At 39.4% G+C, this 18,251-nt stretch overlaps 1 long non-coding RNA gene across 1 annotated transcript; it reads right to left on the reverse strand.

The window, feature by feature from the left end:
• Positions 1-13,168: 13,168 nt before the first annotated feature.
• On the reverse strand, positions 13,169-17,958 carry LOC143142069 (uncharacterized). Its single transcript, XR_012990880.1, has 4 exons — positions 16,250-17,958; positions 14,767-14,897; positions 14,024-14,159; positions 13,169-13,463 (listed from the first exon to the last, which is right to left on the reverse strand). It is a non-coding gene; the product is annotated as an uncharacterized LOC143142069 (long non-coding RNA).
• Positions 17,959-18,251: the final 293 nt, after the last annotated feature.

An 18,251-nucleotide genomic window follows, 5' to 3' on the forward strand; every position in this document is an offset into this window, starting at 1 on the left:
TATCTATCTATCTAGCTCTAGCCTATACTCTCATTCCAGCGTAATAATCAAGGAACACCATGGGCGCAGCAGCACAATGATAGCATGCAGCACCTGAAAATAGTCCCTGTAGGCTAACTTCCAGCAACAAGGTTTGTCTGCTGCAGCAGACAAATTGGTTAGTGACTGGATTATTACGCCTGAATGACAGTATAGTTCCATGTCAAATCAGCCTAGAATATCGCTATTTTTCATTTTCCGTTGGTCTTATTAAACTTTCTAACTTGAGAGGAGACAAGTTTTAAATAGGAAAATTAACAGAAATCTTCACTTTTAAACATGATGCTAGAAGGCAAGATGCTAATGGTCTAATCCAATTCAATGATCTATGCTAAACTGGAGCTAAAAGTGGTATCACCAGACCTAGAGAATGGCTAGATGAACTGAAGAAAGGTAAAAAAAATCAATTGTTTAACTCAAGGGGAGATGGAAAATGAGTATAATTCCCCAAATGGTGGAATATCCCTTTTGTTGCATGGCCTAACACTGAAATAATCCAACAATAAAAACATTGTGTATTGATTTCCCACTTTAGTCAAAAACTAAAAAAGCCAAAATTGATCCAAAATACAGACAGACACCCAGCATGCAATTTTGTTTGGCAGACTACATGAGTAAATCTATTTTTTGCCTAATTGAAAGGTATAAGTACAAAACATGACTGCAGTTTTTTTCTTATTCAAAGAGTACAGTGCAGTACAATGACATGTTCACGTCCAAAATATTGCATTTCCAAAGTAAAGTACAGTACTAAAGCAGTGCTTTAAAAAATATATATATATTTTTTTAAAGTTCAACATTTTGCAATCCCTGCATAAGAATTGAAGATCCTTTCCAATTACAACTTAGACACTGGAAATAGGCCAAATATCGTATAGGCATGAGGCTACTTACAGCTGTTATTTCACCCTCCAGGGTGACATACTCATGGCCTGCACCTCTGATGTCCGATATCAACAATTTTGGTGAGGGGGGACACAGTAGGGCTCGGGCCTTGGCTATGGTTTCAGAGCTGACAACCATATCGTAAGACTTGAAGCTTGAAGTCGAGTCATTGTAATATGCCCTTGAATCTCGTAAAACCAGATTCTTAAAGACATAAGTCTGGCCAATCATGACTTTATCTTCCTTGCCAGAAGGAAGTGTCAAGATATAGATGGACTTGTTGTCAGTTAGAGCGCACTGATTAATTGTCGACCAGGTCGCTCCCACTGTGTCCCCGAATGTGTAGGAAGTAGCGAAAGGCCTATCATTTCTGGCCACACACTTAAGCCTTGTGGGAGGCTTCTCATACGGGGATTTGTGGGATCTTCCGTCCATCTATCAAATGAAACACAAAATAGGCTATGTGTAAATGAATCATAATCACAATAAGGGTCAAGTTGTTGAGGTTGTGCCAGGTTTTATACCGTACAACAAAGAGAGGACACGAGAGGATCATGGGAATGGGATCAAGGGATGGGAATAACCAAGCCTGATGGCTGCCGGCTGAAGAGGACCGATGCAGTGCAGGTAGGGCCTAAATTGATGCTTAAGCCAATGATATAAAGCTAATGATATAAAATCTAATGAGTACCTAGTCTTTTAATATTCAATATGTCGTTATTGTAATGTAGGCTATTGTTGTAGTTTATGAGAAACCGCATAATCCGCGGGTTTCGTCCCCACATTTCAGCACGTAGCCTGTTTTAGCCTAGGCCTAAAATTTGTGAGTTTTAATCGGTGCAACGGTAATGTAACCCTAATCTTATCGGATGCTCTGTAAAGCAAGTTAGTTCACGAAAACGAGAATAATATTGTCGGGTTAATTAATAACCTGCTATCATCACTTGATAGTTCATAATTCATATCAATTGGCAGTCTGATATTACGTAGCGTTCCGTTGGGGATAGGCCTACCCAATTCCCACGGGTTTTCGATGTGTGTGGTTATTCCATCAACTGTATACCACCCACTTGTTGATTGTAGGCTTACTTTTTATGTTTTTTCAAACAAGTAGCCAACAAGTGTTAATGCTTAGGATAGCCTAGGCGCTAGCCTAGCCTCTGCAGTGTTTTAAAACTAGGTTCTTCTAATGCTATTTTAATCGCCTACGAAATGCATTTCAATTTGGTCATATTAAAGTTATGCTATTCAAACCAAATAGTCCTAGCGAGCAATTAGGCAAGGATTTAGGCCTACTAATGGTGATATCAGACGAATGTCAGTTTTAAATATAACTTGACTTGGACTTCGACTGAGGAGGGCTAGGCCTATTCAATATGATGTTTAGAAATATGACGGGGAAAAGGGCCAATTTTATTTTGACTAAAGTCCCATTTCATCTGCTTAGTCTATCCGGTTGTTCACTGTTACACTGCTATAATGTAGCAATTACACGTAGCGGCAGCCAATCTTCTAAAATGGATTTTACGCGTTGCGAGCGGAACGCTTCGATTACGCGCCTGGTGTAGCTTCCCTGTTAGACTGTATAATTGGAAGTGGTTACTAATTGACAAGAACTGTTCCTTATCATGGAATGTTTCGGAGAAGGCTACTTAGTTTCGAAGATGGCCTACGCCTCAGACAAAACAACTTTTTTTTTGCCATTCATTAGTTTTAAGCAACGTAATTCATCATACTCATTTTTGAGCAAACGACTACTGTACCCCTGTAGGCCTACATTTTGTAATACGTTTCACATCTTAATGATTGAAGATGTAGCCTACCCCTTGTCTAAACTACTCCTCATAGACCAAGAATGTAGGAGTTATACACCTGACTTTATCAAGTAGCCCGACAGAAGAGCACACATTCTGGCGAAATCCCGGTTGCTCAGTGGGCTAGTGGTTGTAGAAAAGCTTCAGTTTTCATATAAAAGTTAAGCATTTCGTAATACGTGTTACTTGTTATAGGCTAAGAGGATTTTTTACCTCAGAAATGTAGCTAACCTTGGCTACCCCTCATAATAGCCCGGCGTTGCCCCGACCAATTGGCTCTAGTCTATTGTGAATAGCCTAATGAGAATGCGAAAATACTCCTCCTGCTAATTGTAAATGAGATATTTTAAACAGTCTAGATAGTATATAAAAAAACACACACACATATATAACCCGTATCTTAACTTTGTAAGGAGAGGGTTACACATACCTTTTCACCTTCTCTTCAATTTCTTCGAAATGGTTTGAAATGGTTTTCATGTCATGACACAATAAATTGTAAACAAATGTAGTAGCCTAGTTTGATATGCATGCTGATTGGTTCTTTTAGTTGCTGGGGTGTAGTGATTGGTAAGTTTCTTATAACAATCATTCACAGAACTCCCAGTTGTCAAAAAAAAGAGTATATCCATTTCAGACATACCCTAGACCTAGCATAGGCTACATGCTTAATAACTCACTTAATTACATGAAATAAACCCAGTTTAGCCTACAACTTTCCGTTGATGTAACACAGCTAAGTATTAAGCCATAGCCTACAGTGTAGGTGCAGACACTGGCATTGACATGAACACATATATTAAACTTGTCTCTGTTTTTGTACCAGTAGGCGTCAGTGTTAGGCTACTTTAAGTAGGCGCTGAAATCCATTACTGGGGAATCAGATTTTTTTTATACACTAGCAGTAGGCCTACTTTGTTAAAGTTAGAGTTTTTATTTTTTTAATGCCATTCTCTGGTAAAAAAAAAAGTAGTTTGAAATCAAGTATGATTTAATATAATTGTATTGAATTGAACATCAAACAGGTTTTGAACTTGGAAATGAATCCAGGCCTAGGCTATTTGACTTTGTCAGCTACATATATTTTTATCTTTCTATTGTAGAGTATTGATAAGCTCAGGCGGAGTGTTTAATATTTTCATTTCTATTTATTGAGTAGTCCTACATAGGCCTACTTGCAATAAAATGTGTTTTTTCCCCTCTACATCTTGGTGGCAGATTCTAAGGCTGACCAACTGTGAGATGCATTTATGAGCATCACCCACCCACAACTGCAAACCTCTACAGAGAGTGGTGAACTCAGCACAGCACATTGCATGGATAGAGCTACCAAGACATATACAGTCAGCCCTGCTGGAGGAAGGCATCCTCGACAGATGCAGTGGTAGTCTTCTCTGCATTGTATTTTACATTTTATTTTAATGATGTAGCTATGACTGTAGTTTAAAAGTTTAAATGTTAATAGCTAAAATGTTATTCTATTGCTGTAAGTCACTTTAGACAAATCGTCCCCTTAGAATTATAGGGTTCTATCTACGTTCTGAGTAGTTATGAGATATTGAGCTTCAAAGTCTTAGAATTCCATAGAGTTATACTGATAAGTGGAACAAACCTCTTTAAATATAATGTCCAAAAATGCATACAACTACAAGAAACACCTCACCTCATCTTCTTAAGATGTCACAGAATAAGAATATGTCAATAACTCAATTTTGACAAAAATGTCAGATAGAACCTTATAATTCTAAGGGGACGAAATGTGTCTGCCAAATGAATGAATGCAATCATACTTCTTGACACACCATGTACATTGATATTTCATACATTGTCTAAGCTCATTCTAAAGTTTATGGATTAATGCAGTGTAAAATCAGCTTAAATTAATTAAGAATACAGAACACAGGATCATGATAACTGTAATATGTTTCTAGAACACCTGAATGGGCACAGTGCTGAGGATCAGAGATGAAGATGTTGTCCAACAATGTGTTCTTCTCAGTGGTGGAGGTGGTAATGAGATTTGTGAATCCTTTAGACTGGAACAACTCATAGATTGGCTTCCTTCCATTGGTCAACATGTCTTCATTAAAATCCCCACAGACTATAATTGCACTATCAGCAATAACATGTAAAGACTCCAGTAGATGACAGAGATTTGGCAAAAATAGGTTTGTGTTGTAATCTGGTGGTCTGTAAATCACTGCAATTAGTAGTGGAACTGGAGCAACAACTTTCAATACTAGGAATTCGAGATCAGTCACACCCTGTATGTATGGCACATGATGGGCTTGAACATGGTTTTTTACAAACATAGCAACTCCCCCACCATTTTTCTGTGCAAAATGAGAAAGAGTAGAGTATGACACATGTCTGTTGCGCTTATACATTTGATAGTTTTCCAACTGGATATTTTCTGGGACAAATGTGCCAAAAAGGTGTGTTTCAGTAAAACACAAAATGTCTGCGAGGCACAGTTCGTGATGTCTCTTCACGTCATTAATGTGGGCTGAGAGTCCTTCAGTGTTGTGATGGATCAGTGTTAAAGATGGTGATCTCAGAGTGGGGAGGCAGTGAAGGAGGGGCATGGCGTTTCCAAATTCAACTTTTTGCATACTGTCCACAGAAACTGTGACTTCTGGATCAGCATATATTTGGTTTTCATCAAAATCAACTATGCGCAGACCCTGTAGTGAGGTAGTTCTGCTGAGAGCAACGTATGCCATACCAGGTTCAAATATACGCTGCATTGAGACCACTGCAGAAACTGTCGTCATGCCTTGACATTTGTGTATGGTACAACCAAAGGCTAGAGTCATTGGAAATTGGTGACGAACCACACCCTTTTTACTAAGAGGTTCCTCTACTCTTTCAATATATACCAAATTGTCTGGTCCTTCTGGTCCTTTATTGCGATGTCTTTGCCCTGCATTGGGACTGTCCAATTTAACACCAAGCATTTTTACAAGTGATCTGCCATCTTGGTCGTGATAAACAATTTTACCAATCTTTCCAAATGAACCATTCACCAGTCCATCTTCCACATCTATGTTTCTCATGAGCATCACACGTGCACCGTTAGCAACTTGTAGTCTGTCTGGTAAATCCCCTTTACGTCCTTCAAAAGGTGCTCTCTGCCTTTCCATCCGACCAGTTTGTAGATCTTTCTTATAGTCATGTGCATCAATGTTGACCAGTTCAGAGTATAGAGCAGATATTGTGTTTGCATTGTGTTGGTTTACTTGTTTATTTGTAGCAAAAACATGCAGAATGTCTTTGGGACAGTCATCAGCTTGACATATGGCCTGGCCAAGTAGAGCTCTGTCTGCTTCAGATAATGCCTCTCCTTTGCGTTTCACCCTTATCCTGTTGAGCAGCTCAGCAAATGGCACATCATCTTTCTGGCGCATGATTTCTGTGAGAGTGACTACTTGGAATCGATCCTTCCAGATATCAAGAACATGATCCTCAAACACACAGAGAGGTTTGGCTTTACCAGGGGGACTTATCTGGTTGAAATCACCACAGGCCAGGATTGAGACTCCGCCAAAGGGTTTCTTGCTGCCTTTGATTTCTTGCAGTCTCCAATTGACATATGCAAAGAGTGATTTTGATATCATGGACACTTCATCAATGACAATTATTTCAACATTGGACAAGGTTGCTCTCACTTCATCTAGACGGTTTCCAAGGCACTGGTAAGGTGGTTTAAGGCTTCTTGGCAGTTTCAGGACAGAATGCAGTGTCTTGCCAGATATGTTAAAAGCTGCTGTGCCGGTAAATGCTGTGAGAAGGACAGTGGGCATGGACATGTCTCTTTCCTCTGTGATGCGGGGTAACTTGCGGAGTATCTTTGATGCCTCTGTGTAGATGCATTTGATAAGGTGAGATTTGCCAGTTCCAGCTCCACCAGTGACAAAGTAAAAAAACTGATCGGCACTCTGTCCACACACTCGTCTCATGCACCACTTACGCACTGTATAGAATATAGATGCCTGCGTTTGATTTAGATTTTGATACATGTTACGGACTACAGTAGGGTCGATTTGAGGAGCCTCAAACATTGGTGCTGCACTTCCTCTGTCTGTGGTACTTGAGCTATATTCAGGAATGTCATCCCGTTCATTCATTTCGTCTGGATTTATTTCCTCACGCTCAGAAATGCACTCAAGCCGAAGAAGCTCTGTCTCAGGTGCAAGTGTTGTCCATGCATCCTCCATAGGTCCATTTTCTTCTATGTTCTCAATAGCTTTCTCTATTGCATCACTGTTCTTTTCAAATTGTGACCTGTTCTCCTTGACAACAGAAACTACTCTCTCATTATAGTCTCTTCCAGGAAGACGTATAGAACCCAATGTATAAAATGACTCATATGTTGGAAAACCTCTGGGTTTCAGCTGTGAATCTGAGCGATAAGGGAGGTACAGTTTGAGCAATGTGCCATAGAATTTCTCTGGAGCTTTTTGCTCAGAAAATCGGGCGTATCTGATAATGGCAGGCTTTCCTTTCGTTCGCTTCTGAATGAAGCCCATTTCATTTTGAAGTGGCAAAACCTTTTTTCCTTGTTTCTGCCTTCCATACACAACTCTATAAGTGGAAGCAAACTCTGCCATAAACATTGTCGCAAACTCTGGTGTATCTGGTCTGTTTTTGTATTTGTCTGCCATTCCAGACATCCAAACATTCTCTGAATCAGGGATTCTGTCATTCAGGTACCTTAAAGGGACGCTCATTTTCAAAGCATTGTCATCAGTGGGTATAAATATCACGTTTCGAGAGCAAGACTTCAGTTTCAAGCTACAGACTCGTGCAACAGCCTCTTGAACACTAACCTCTCTGTTTTTGGAGTATGCTTGCATGATTTGTTTCATTTCCTCACAGTCAGAGGTATTGGATTGAGAAGTATCAGAGACAACTCTTTTCAAATACTCACTCATCTCATGTTCAGCTTTGGAAATATATGATAAGATGTACATCAGACAGGAATAAGGGTTCAGGATGAACTGAATATCAATGTTTGCATTCCAGGCCCTTAACAAATGCTCATTATAGCCATTAATCCAGCAGTCCTTTGGTTGACGTTTCATTACTAGCACACTGGACGTTGTTAATGAACTGACACAGTTTAGGTATTCCTCATAGCTTAAGTTGCATTGGGCAAGTAGCTGTGGGATGCTTTCAAATGATGCTGTTGGATTATTCAGCAATTCCCATAATGGCCTCAGCTTAGTTTTGGCGTCTTCGGGAGACATGGAAGAGCGGTCATGATCAAATTCATCATCAGATTCATCCATGAGCTCTGCTGGCATTGGGTGTGTTATAAATGTGCTCTCGACAGGCTGTTTCGGAAATCCAAACCGACAGTGCTTATTTCCTTTCTTACATGACTTGGAGTGCCTTTTGCTGTGGGTTTGCACCTCTGTCACTATTTTGAAGAGCTCAGGGTCTGTATTTGGGTCAGGCAGCTGACATGTTATGTACTTGTCCACAAATTCACACACTTTCTCATCTGGGTCCTCCTCAAATACAGGTGCGTTCTTACACCAAACCAACATATGTATATGAGGTGAACCTCTAGCTTGATACTCCACTCGAAAAAAGTAGTCAATGACCTCACCGATGGGCTGTGCTGGTGACAAAAGTAGGTGTCTGAGAAGTGCATCAACACGCTTGTCAAACATGCGCATAGTGGTGACAGGGTTGCTGCGTAAAATCTCACATTTTGATGCCCAGTCGAGTTCAGAAAAGTCAACCTGCTCTCCTTGCTGTGCTTTTATTGTTTGTATGACCTCTGGCCATCTCATTTCAGCAGCACTAAATGTACAGAAGAATGTTGGGGTACCCAGCTGGCGAAGCATTGCAAAGAGGTCTCTGAGGGTTTTTTCCCAGTAGGCAGGTGTTCCTCTCAAAGGCTGCATGAATCGAGTGGCATCTCTGTTGTGTACCAGCTTTTCCACTTCACGTTTGTCTCGGAGCATTCTTGCAGTGATTTTGCGTCCATCTCTGGTCATAGGTTTTCCTTTACGCAGTTGAATAGACATAGAAGACTTTGCCAAATGCATTTCTGTGATAAATTGTGCGAAAAAAATATAATTGGAGTCGAGAGCAAATCGATTGTCAACACAAAAGAGACGTGCATTGAAATATCTGCTTGGCGATAATTTCATTGGTCTTTGTGTTTCATCCAAAGTGTTCATTCCAGTGGGGAACTGCACAGGGAAAGCCATTGCCTCTAGTTTAGGAACTCTGAAAAAACTCACTGGTCTGTTTCCTTCAGCTGGTGCCACAGTGAATATACCCTCACCAAATGTTAACATTTCCTGTGCAATATCAGCTGGCTGTAAGCATGAATCTATAGAGCATCCACCATTTTGCTGACTTGTGTCCTGCTCAGTGTCAAGTGAATCCTGGTTAACATGTAACTCATGGGTTTCATTATTAAGCTGATTGCCTTCACTATTTATTTCTGAATGTCCTGGGTCAGTAATGTCAAACTCATCCACTGCATCAGTCTCCATTAGATCAACCTCTCCTGCAGCACTGATGTCATTCTCATCTGCCAAGCTATCAACCTCATGCTCTGATATTCCATCCCCAGAAGCTTGTGTTTCATTAGTTATGGTTATGTCCTTATACTCTGAATGCATCTCTTTCAGTTTTGATAAAGCATGTAATACTTTCGTCATGTCAACAGTTTGGAACTGGTAATGCCCTGTGTAGTTCATTCTTCTTTTTAACTTCACTTTTAAAAGCTGTGATTGGCTACTAGGTCTAGGCAAAGCGTTGACTGTTTCCTGTATTTCAGAAGCGACACAGACAATTCCACCATGTATTAATTTCTGCTGGCCTTTGGGAAGACTGATTATTTTTGCAAATGGTATGTACCGTGCTATGATGTGCCTTTCAAGTATATTAAGATTACTGAGCTCTGGAGGAATTGGTGATAGCTCTAACATATTGTTTACAGCAATGGCCGGCATTTTCCCCATCTTCAAGTTTTCATGACAGCTGTAACAAATCCACTCTGTCTTTTCATCTGGTGCACAACATAATTCAAGTGCACTGCACTGCTCGCTGCATGTATGTAAATATTTGCCTGTTAAGCATCGATCAACCATGGCTCGATTCTTTTTATATAATTCATGATTGCACTCTTTTACCTGATTATAAAACAAAGCTCTGTGACACACTGTGCAAACAAAAGTAGGGCCATTCTGTACATCCATTCGAAAAGATGTGATGGCATCATGCAAAAGGGTGCTTTCTGTTGGTGTTGACTGTTGTTCAACCTCATGCTCTGATTGAAGTCGAGACAGGCGTGTAAGATTTCGGTATTTACGTTGTATATGTAAAGCACAACGCATTTTGTGAATCATTCTCTGGAAACTGTTATTTAGGCCCACACCTGCATTCTTCTTTTTTTGTAGAGAACGATAATGCCTGAATAAAGGGTCATTTCTGTATCTGTCATTGTAGGTTTTATTTGTTTTCTGCCTGTATGTTGGATCATTTGCATAGTGATGTTTCATGGTCAACTTCTGTCTTGAACGATAGGCTATATCATGGGCATAGCGTTTCTGTACGTACGCCTGCTGTCTTGCTCTAAAATTCAGGTCACTTGAGTAACGCTTATGTATGTAAACCTGCTGTCTTGCTCTAAAATTCAGGTCACTTGAGTAACGCTTATGTATGTAAGCCTGCTGTCTTGCTCTAAAATTCAGGTCACTTGAGTAACGCTTATGTATGTAAGCCTGCTGTCTTGCTCTGAAATTCAGGTCACTTGAGTAACGCTTATGTATGTAAGCCTGCTGTCTTGCTCTAAAATTCAGGTCACAGGAATAGCGGCTGTTGATGTATAACTTTTTTTTCAACTTATAGTTAGGTTCATGCATGTAACGGTCTCTGAGGTACGATTTCTTACTGTGTTGAATGCAGTTTGCATACCTCTTTCTTTCATATTCAATTTTTTTCATTCTATTCTGTTCATAATATTTTCGCTGTCTGATTCTGTTGTTCTCACTGCAGGACATATCCTTTTGTGCTTTGGCAGCTTTTCTGCGCCTGCGATTCTTACCACATTTAGTAAGTGAATTCTCAGAAATGGCTGGAGCCGGGAACTCAGCAGTCCGAGCAGGTTGCACATTGTCAGTGTGGCTCCCTTGTTCATTATTACACTCAGATGTAAATAACACTGGCATTAACTCATAAACCCATTCATCAGGTGCTTCAAGTAAGGTCCAGAATGCAAGCAGATGATCAATCATGTCACTCAAGCTGACAAAGGTCAACATCACAGCAGTGCCATTGTTTGCTAGAAATCCGTGAGGTGTTCTTGAGTGTGGATCAAAAACTCCATATTTATCATCATCTCTAAACAAAGCTATTGTTGTGCTACCTACAGTTAGCAGCGCAAACTTTACATCATTTGACAAACAATGCAGTCTTTCAGGAAGCTGTAGAAAGTCAACGCCATCAGGTCCATCTTGCCTAAAATAACCATACCGTGACGGGCACTTCTCAATATGATACATCTGTCCATAGATCTCAACACTATCAGGTAATTCATCAAGAGCCAAGTGGTCGGGTGCTTCATTGCCTCTCGCGCTCAACCTTACCAGTGCTTCACTGTACATCAAGTTACCCTTTAGCAAAACGTAGTCAAGGTCATCACTGTTGAGCTCAGTTCTGTAATGGAGAGTTGCCAGAAATACCAGGGAATTGCAGGTGCACTGCTTGTTACTGTTGTTCCCATACCTTACATCACGTTGGCTATGAGTTGCTTGAACACATGTGATGGCTCTCTGCTCCATGTTCATGCGGAAAACACTAGTTACCTCATTTACATGTTCTCTCTCATTCAAGTCACTCTGGTCTAATAAAGACTGATGTGGTTCAACTTCAGAGAGGTCCAACTTACGCCAACGTCTCTTTTGAGCCTCTGAACGACGGCCTTTCCTTGGCATGTTTCAAAATGCTACAATCTTTGCTTAATATAGTCTACAAGTTAAGTCTAATATTGGTTGTACAAATTATTGCTTATCAGATTATACAATAACACTTACTGTTTTACTCACAGGTTACTTAATGAACTTAATCTGAGTATATAAAAACAGTTAGATGAGATTAAATGTTAATAAACTCAATATACAAACACTAGTATTTATTTCAGTGGTTTATTACAATAATTAGTGGGACCAAAATGAAATGTTGCTAAGCAAAGAATTAAAAATTAATTGATTAGAATATGCTTGACACCCAATAAATAACAAGCTGGCTGTGAAAAGTACAAAATGACAATTTTTACCTTCACACACAATATTTACTTCAGTTTAATTATTAAATTCTGAAATTATCCTCAATTTTATGTTAATGCGTATTTTGTTTATCAGTGGCAATTCTGAATATGGCACTGGAACTGCTAGGTAGAGGTAACACTTGATGACACTGATGAGGAATGAGAGGAAGCTCTCTATGGCACTGGAACTGCTACGTAGAGGTAACACTTGATGACACTGATGAAGAATGAGAGGAAGCTCTTGAGATGATCAGGTTTATGCAGAACTAGGATGGAATCTCAAAAAGTCCTCACACAGCCCAGGTTCAGTCTTGCAGCACAGGCCAGGTCTAAAAGTAGGTATAACAGCAAAAACAACTTTGACAGGTATTATTCAAATATATAAAACGTTTCACAGGTATGTATAATTCACAGTAATAGTTCTGTATGTGAATAGTTCACAATTCACAATGGGCAATTCTTGTAGGAATATTATTCTCAATATTATTCAAAGTAGTATTCAGAAAAGGATTCCGTTTCAAAATGGTTCAGAATTCAAAGGAGGTTTCAGTCTCAAAATGGTTCAGAATTCAAAGGAGGTTTCAGTGTCAAAATGATTCAGAATTTAAAGGCGGTTTCAGTCTCAAAATGGTTCAGAATTCAAAGGAGGTTTCAGTCTCAAAATGATTCAGAATTTAAAGGCGGTTTCAGTCTCAAAATGGTTCAGAATTCAAAGGCGGTTTCAGTCTCACTCTCAAAATGGTTCAGAATTTGAAGGTTTCAGTCTCAAAATGGTTCAGAATTGGATTCAAAGGAGGTTTCAGTCTCAAAATGGTTCAGAATTTAAAGGCGGTTTCAGTCTCAAAATGGTTCAGAATTCAAAGGAGGTTTCAGTCTCAAACAGTAATAGTTCTGTATGTGAATAGTTCACAGGTAGTTCTCAGTATGGTTCAGAATCTTTATATAGTTCAGAGTATGTGCTGACAGAAAGTGGTCAATTCTTGTCAGAAATATGTCTGCAGGTATGTTATGTTCTGTTGGTTCAGAGTCTCAATATGATTCAGAGCAGTATTCAGTGTGTGTAGCCAGGTATGTATGATCAGAAAGTGGTCAATTCTTGTCGGTCATATGTTTGCAGGTATGTGTATGAGATGGGATTCAGAGTCTCAATATGATATGATTCAAAGTGCGTTTCAATCTCAAAAGAGTTCAAAGGATTCAAAGGATTCAAAGGAGTCAAAGGGTTCAAAGGAGTCAAGAGTATAGTATGTGCAGTCAGATATGTTCTCAGGAAGTGTTAGGTTCTTGTCGTAGATATGTTTGCAGGTAGGCGTTAGTGGGATATGAGTGTAGTGCAGTGCAGTGCAGTGTAGTGCAGGGTGCTGCAGACAATGACAGGCAGCGTCACAAGTGACACGCAGACACCACTTTGACAGGGCTGGTCTGGAACAAGCCTAAAAGGCAAACAAAGAAGAAGAAAAAAACACACGTTACACACTTCCAAAAATAAGCAGCAACACACACGGCAACATTGCTGCTTTCTTGGTTCTATCAATTTTAATGACGTAGGATGAATTAAGCGAAGGGAGCAAAGAAAACTAATACAAAATTCAGCTGTATATTATACTGTTCAGGACCAGACTTTGTAGGCAGCTACACATTAGATTGTCTGTCGTCACCCTTAGATTTACTGTATGTGATTGTTAATTGTTAAAGAAAAAGTTTGGACACATTTGTAGTTGTCGATGCCGATATGGTAGGCACTTAAGAATATGGAGGACTGAGCATTCTGACATCAAGACAAGCAACCTGCAAATCAACTAGTTTAACTAGCTTGCTAGTTCTGTCATTCAAATTGCCTCCATAGGTTACAATAGGTCTACACCAAATCAGTGAAGTAGCTATTTTTCTTCCCCATCAAGTAAAACACAATTTACATGTTTGTGTAAGCAAAAAAAAAGTGTAAGCAAGCAGCATAGCTGGTCTAGCAGTAAAAAATAATAAAAAGACATACCTTGAAAGTCTGCAGCACAGCAAGGGAAGACAGGATGGGAGAATGGAGTCTTGAGATGCAGTGTTTTTGTGGCAAAGACTGTCGCAGCACAAGGGAAGGTGGAGATGGAGGGAGTCTTTAAAAAGACAATTGCTTTCTGTTTTGAATAAAGAAAATTGTGTGAAACCATGACCACTGCTATAACATTACAATGCAACACAATTATGTTAAATTAAAATAAGCAGCAACACACACGGCAACATTGCTGCTTTCTTGGTTCTATCTATTTTAATGATAGGTTGGTTTTAGTGACGTAGGATGAATTAAGCGAAGGGAGCAAAGAAAACTAATACAAAATTCAGCTGTATATTATACTGTTCAGGACCAGACTTTGTAGGCAGCTGCACATTAGATTGTCTGTCGTCACCCTTAGATTTACTGTATGTGATGGTTAATTGTTAAAGAAAAAGTTTGGACACATTTGTAGTTGTCGATGCCGATATGGTAGGCACTTAAGAATATGGAGGACTGAGCATTCTGACATCAAGACAAGCAACCTGCAAATCAACTAGTTTAACTAGCTTGCTAGTTCTGTCATTCAAATTGCCTCCATAGGTTACAATATGTCTACACCAAATCAGTGAAGTAGCTATGTTTCTTCCCCATCAAGTAAAACACAATTTACATGTTTGTGTAAGCAAAAAAAAAAAGTGTAAGCAAGCAGCATAGCTGGTCTAGCAGTAAAAAATAATAAAAAGACATACCTTGAAAGTCTGCAGCACAGCAAGGAAAGACAGGATGGGAGATGGGAGTCTTGAGATGCAGTTGTGGCAAAGACTGTCGCAGCACAAGGGAAGGTGGAGATGGAGGGAGTCTTTAAAAAGACAATTGCTTTCTGTTTTGAATAAAGAAAATTGTGTGAAACCGTGACCACTGCTATAACATTACAATGCAACACAATTATGTTAAATTAACAAAATGCAGCACAACCTCTCATCTGTGTGACCAAGTAGTACCTTTAGGTTAAATAGCATAACATGTACTCGACACAAATATTAGGGGCACACTTAGAAATAAGTCTGTAACATTCTAATCAGAAAAGAATTGGGCCAGTATGTTGATAGGCTAAGAATTTCTAGATGTCTTATTTTTCCGCCACTATAAAGTTAGAAAATATGTGATAGCATTGGATTCAGGGTAGATTTTTGTGTTTTATCATCCTGTTGTCCATTGCCCATATGCCTATGGAGGTTCATATTATGGGCATGTTGGCCAAATCTAGCCCTTAGGTCATGTAACGTTAACGTCCTAGCTAGTTCAAGGCATACCGTCAAACGCTTCCGTGCGTTAACGTTAACCCTTTCATTTCGGTCGCGGTTTTGCGTTGTGGCCCTGACCTTTCTGTGTTGCCGCAGTGTTATAGCATAAACTATTGATAGTTTCCAAATGTCAGACTTCACGAGTCAACTATACTACTACCTGACCAACTGTGGGGCATAGTTCATAGACGTTGTTTTTCACAACACATAGAAGCTACGTCGAATAAAAGTGATAACGTTAATGAATGTCACAGAAAGTACATGTCTAGTTAAAGTAGCGCTAGATAATAGCTAGTTCTAGACCTGTTAGTTGGCCACTTTAGCTGCCAAACTTCATTCCAAGACAACGTAACGTTAGCGAGCAATGTACAGTTAGTTTCTAGCTACGTTTCCATTATTTCCAAATGGCAGACTTCACCAGTCAACTATAACGTTAGCTGCTAGCTAGCTACTAGCACCTACTAACGTTACCCGACCAATTGTCGGACATAATTCATAGACGTTGTTTATGTAATAATGAATGTCACACAAATTACATGTCTATTTAAAGTAAATGATAGCTAGACATAACGTTAGCAGCCAAACTTTACCTCAGATACCGAACAATGTATCATAACGTTAGAAGTCCTAACTTCTAACGTTACATTTCGATAATTTCCAAATGACAGACGTTCAGTCAGCTAACGTTATGGTACTACCCTACTAATTGTTCGGAAACAATTGTTTTTGACAACATATACGTCGAATAAAAGTGATATGATTAGAGTAATTAACGTGGTCGTTAAGGTTAACGGTAGCAGTGCTAGCTCGAAAGTTAACGTTAACGTTAGCTAGTCGCGTACCAGGCTCATTTAAGCTATGGATACAAAGAACGCTGTTAACCTTACCAAAATACCTATTGTGTTAACGTTAAGAGAATAAAACTTACGTTTGTGGTAATGTGACAAAGTCCAGGTAAGTTCAGGGCGAAGTTGTTGGGGCTCCAAACTTGACAGAGGCGACGAAACACTCAGTCAGCTCAGGTAGCAGTAACGTTACAACAAGAATGAGGCTGGTGGAGTAGACGAGGGATTCTGCGGATTCTGAGGCAAGCTGTCAAGCGCGAGACTGAGCGACGTCATTGACTGAAAAGCATGGGTAGGTTAAGTCAGGTCACTTAATGCACAACAGAGTTGATCCAAAGTGCTTTAAAATAAACAAAATAGTAAAAACAACAATAATAACATCAATAATAATGAGATTAAAATAAAGTAAAATAAAATAAAACAGTTGTCAGCAATCAAAATGATAGTTTAACGAGACAAAAAGAAAATAATATAGGCCTAGTGTATTATACAATAATCACATCAAATTGAAGGCTGGGCAGTTAAAATAAACGAGGAACATTATCAGAGCATATTAAAGGCTAAGGAAAAAAGTGTCATCACACTTCTTAGTTCCAGTGAGAAATCTAGCAGCAGCATTCTTAACCATTTGTAATCGCTAGTAGAGTTGGGCAAACCAAAATAAAGTGAGGTACAATAGACAAGTCTTGATGTAATAAATGCATATAATTAATGCGAATAGAGAGGCCTGAAGCAGAGCAAAATATTGCATTTGATGCTAACTTTAAACACTCCAGCAGACATTTTGGAAGTGAACATATTGTTATAGGCCTACTTATGAAAGTGTTGTTTAAGAGTTGTAGGGGTAGATTAAGCGAATACGACATTATCTGACTTCATCAAGCCATCTACAGCCGCCAGATGGACTCAGTCAGAGTTCATCTTGAATGCGCCTATTGACACTATGTTCCAACAAGCAGTAGACAACAATGAAATAGGAAAAGATCAAATTATGATTCAGCATGTTATTTCAAACGACTATCTTCTACAATTTCTACATTACCAGTTCTACAATTTCTTTTTTCCCTTGATATTGCACTCAAAATCCTGCAGATAGTGTGTGTAAATTGAAGTTTCTTTCTTTAAATTCTACCTTAATTTTACTACAGTAAACCAGGTATTCCTAAATCACCTATTTAGCTATAGCGTTGAACTTGTGCATTGGTTGCTAGGTAGGTGGTGGTTTAATTTAGCTGTCTGGAGACATAACTGATGACAACTGACAGTTGGAAAGGAATATGATATTTGACATGGTTGCTAGGCTGTTGTTAGGGTACTTGAGGTGCTTGCTAGGCTGTTGCTAGGGTAGTTATAGTGGATGCTATGCTAGTTGCTAGGTTATTAATGTTGGTTGCAATGTTGTCATTGTGGAAGTGGTTGATAGGTTGTTGCTAGGGTACATGAGGTTAGTTGTGCTAGGTTAGTTGTGGTGGTTGCTATGCTGGTTGCTAGATTAATCTCATTGGTTGCTATATTGGTTGCTAGGTTGTAACTGTGGAAGTGGTTGCTAGGCTGTTGCTAGGGTATTTTACATGATTGCTAGGCTGTTGCTATTGTACTTGAGGTGGTTGCTAGGCTGTTGCTAGGGTAGTTATGGTGGTTGCTACTCAGAGGGCTGATGTCAAAATATGACTTGGAAAAACTCATTCATGCATTTATCTCCAGCAGGGTTGATTACTGCAATGGACTGTTCACAGACCTTCCTAAAAAGACTATTAAACAGCTTCAGGTGATACAAAATGCAGCAGCTAGGATTCTAACAAAAACTAAAAGAACTGACCACATTACTCCAATTCTTAAGTCCTTGCACTGGCTTCCAGTAAGTCACAGAATTGACTTTAAAGCACTATTGCTTGTTTATAAATCAGTAAATGGAGCAGGACCTAAATACTTGTCAGACATGCTTCAGCAGTACACACCTTCTCGTCCTCTCAGGTCCCAGGTGAAAAACCTGCTAGTAAAACCTACAGTTAGAACTAAACATGGTGAAGCAGCTTTTAGCTGCTATGCGGCTCAGCTGTGGAACCAACTTTCCCGTTTTAAATC

Source organism: Alosa pseudoharengus, unplaced genomic scaffold, assembly GCF_046254945.1.
Source record: "Alosa pseudoharengus isolate Yale_2024_CS ecotype anadromous, Long Island Sound unplaced genomic scaffold, YU_APseudo_1.1 YU_APseudo_1.1_scf_24, whole genome shotgun sequence".
Taxonomy (NCBI): Eukaryota; Metazoa; Chordata; class Actinopteri; order Clupeiformes; family Clupeidae; genus Alosa; species Alosa pseudoharengus.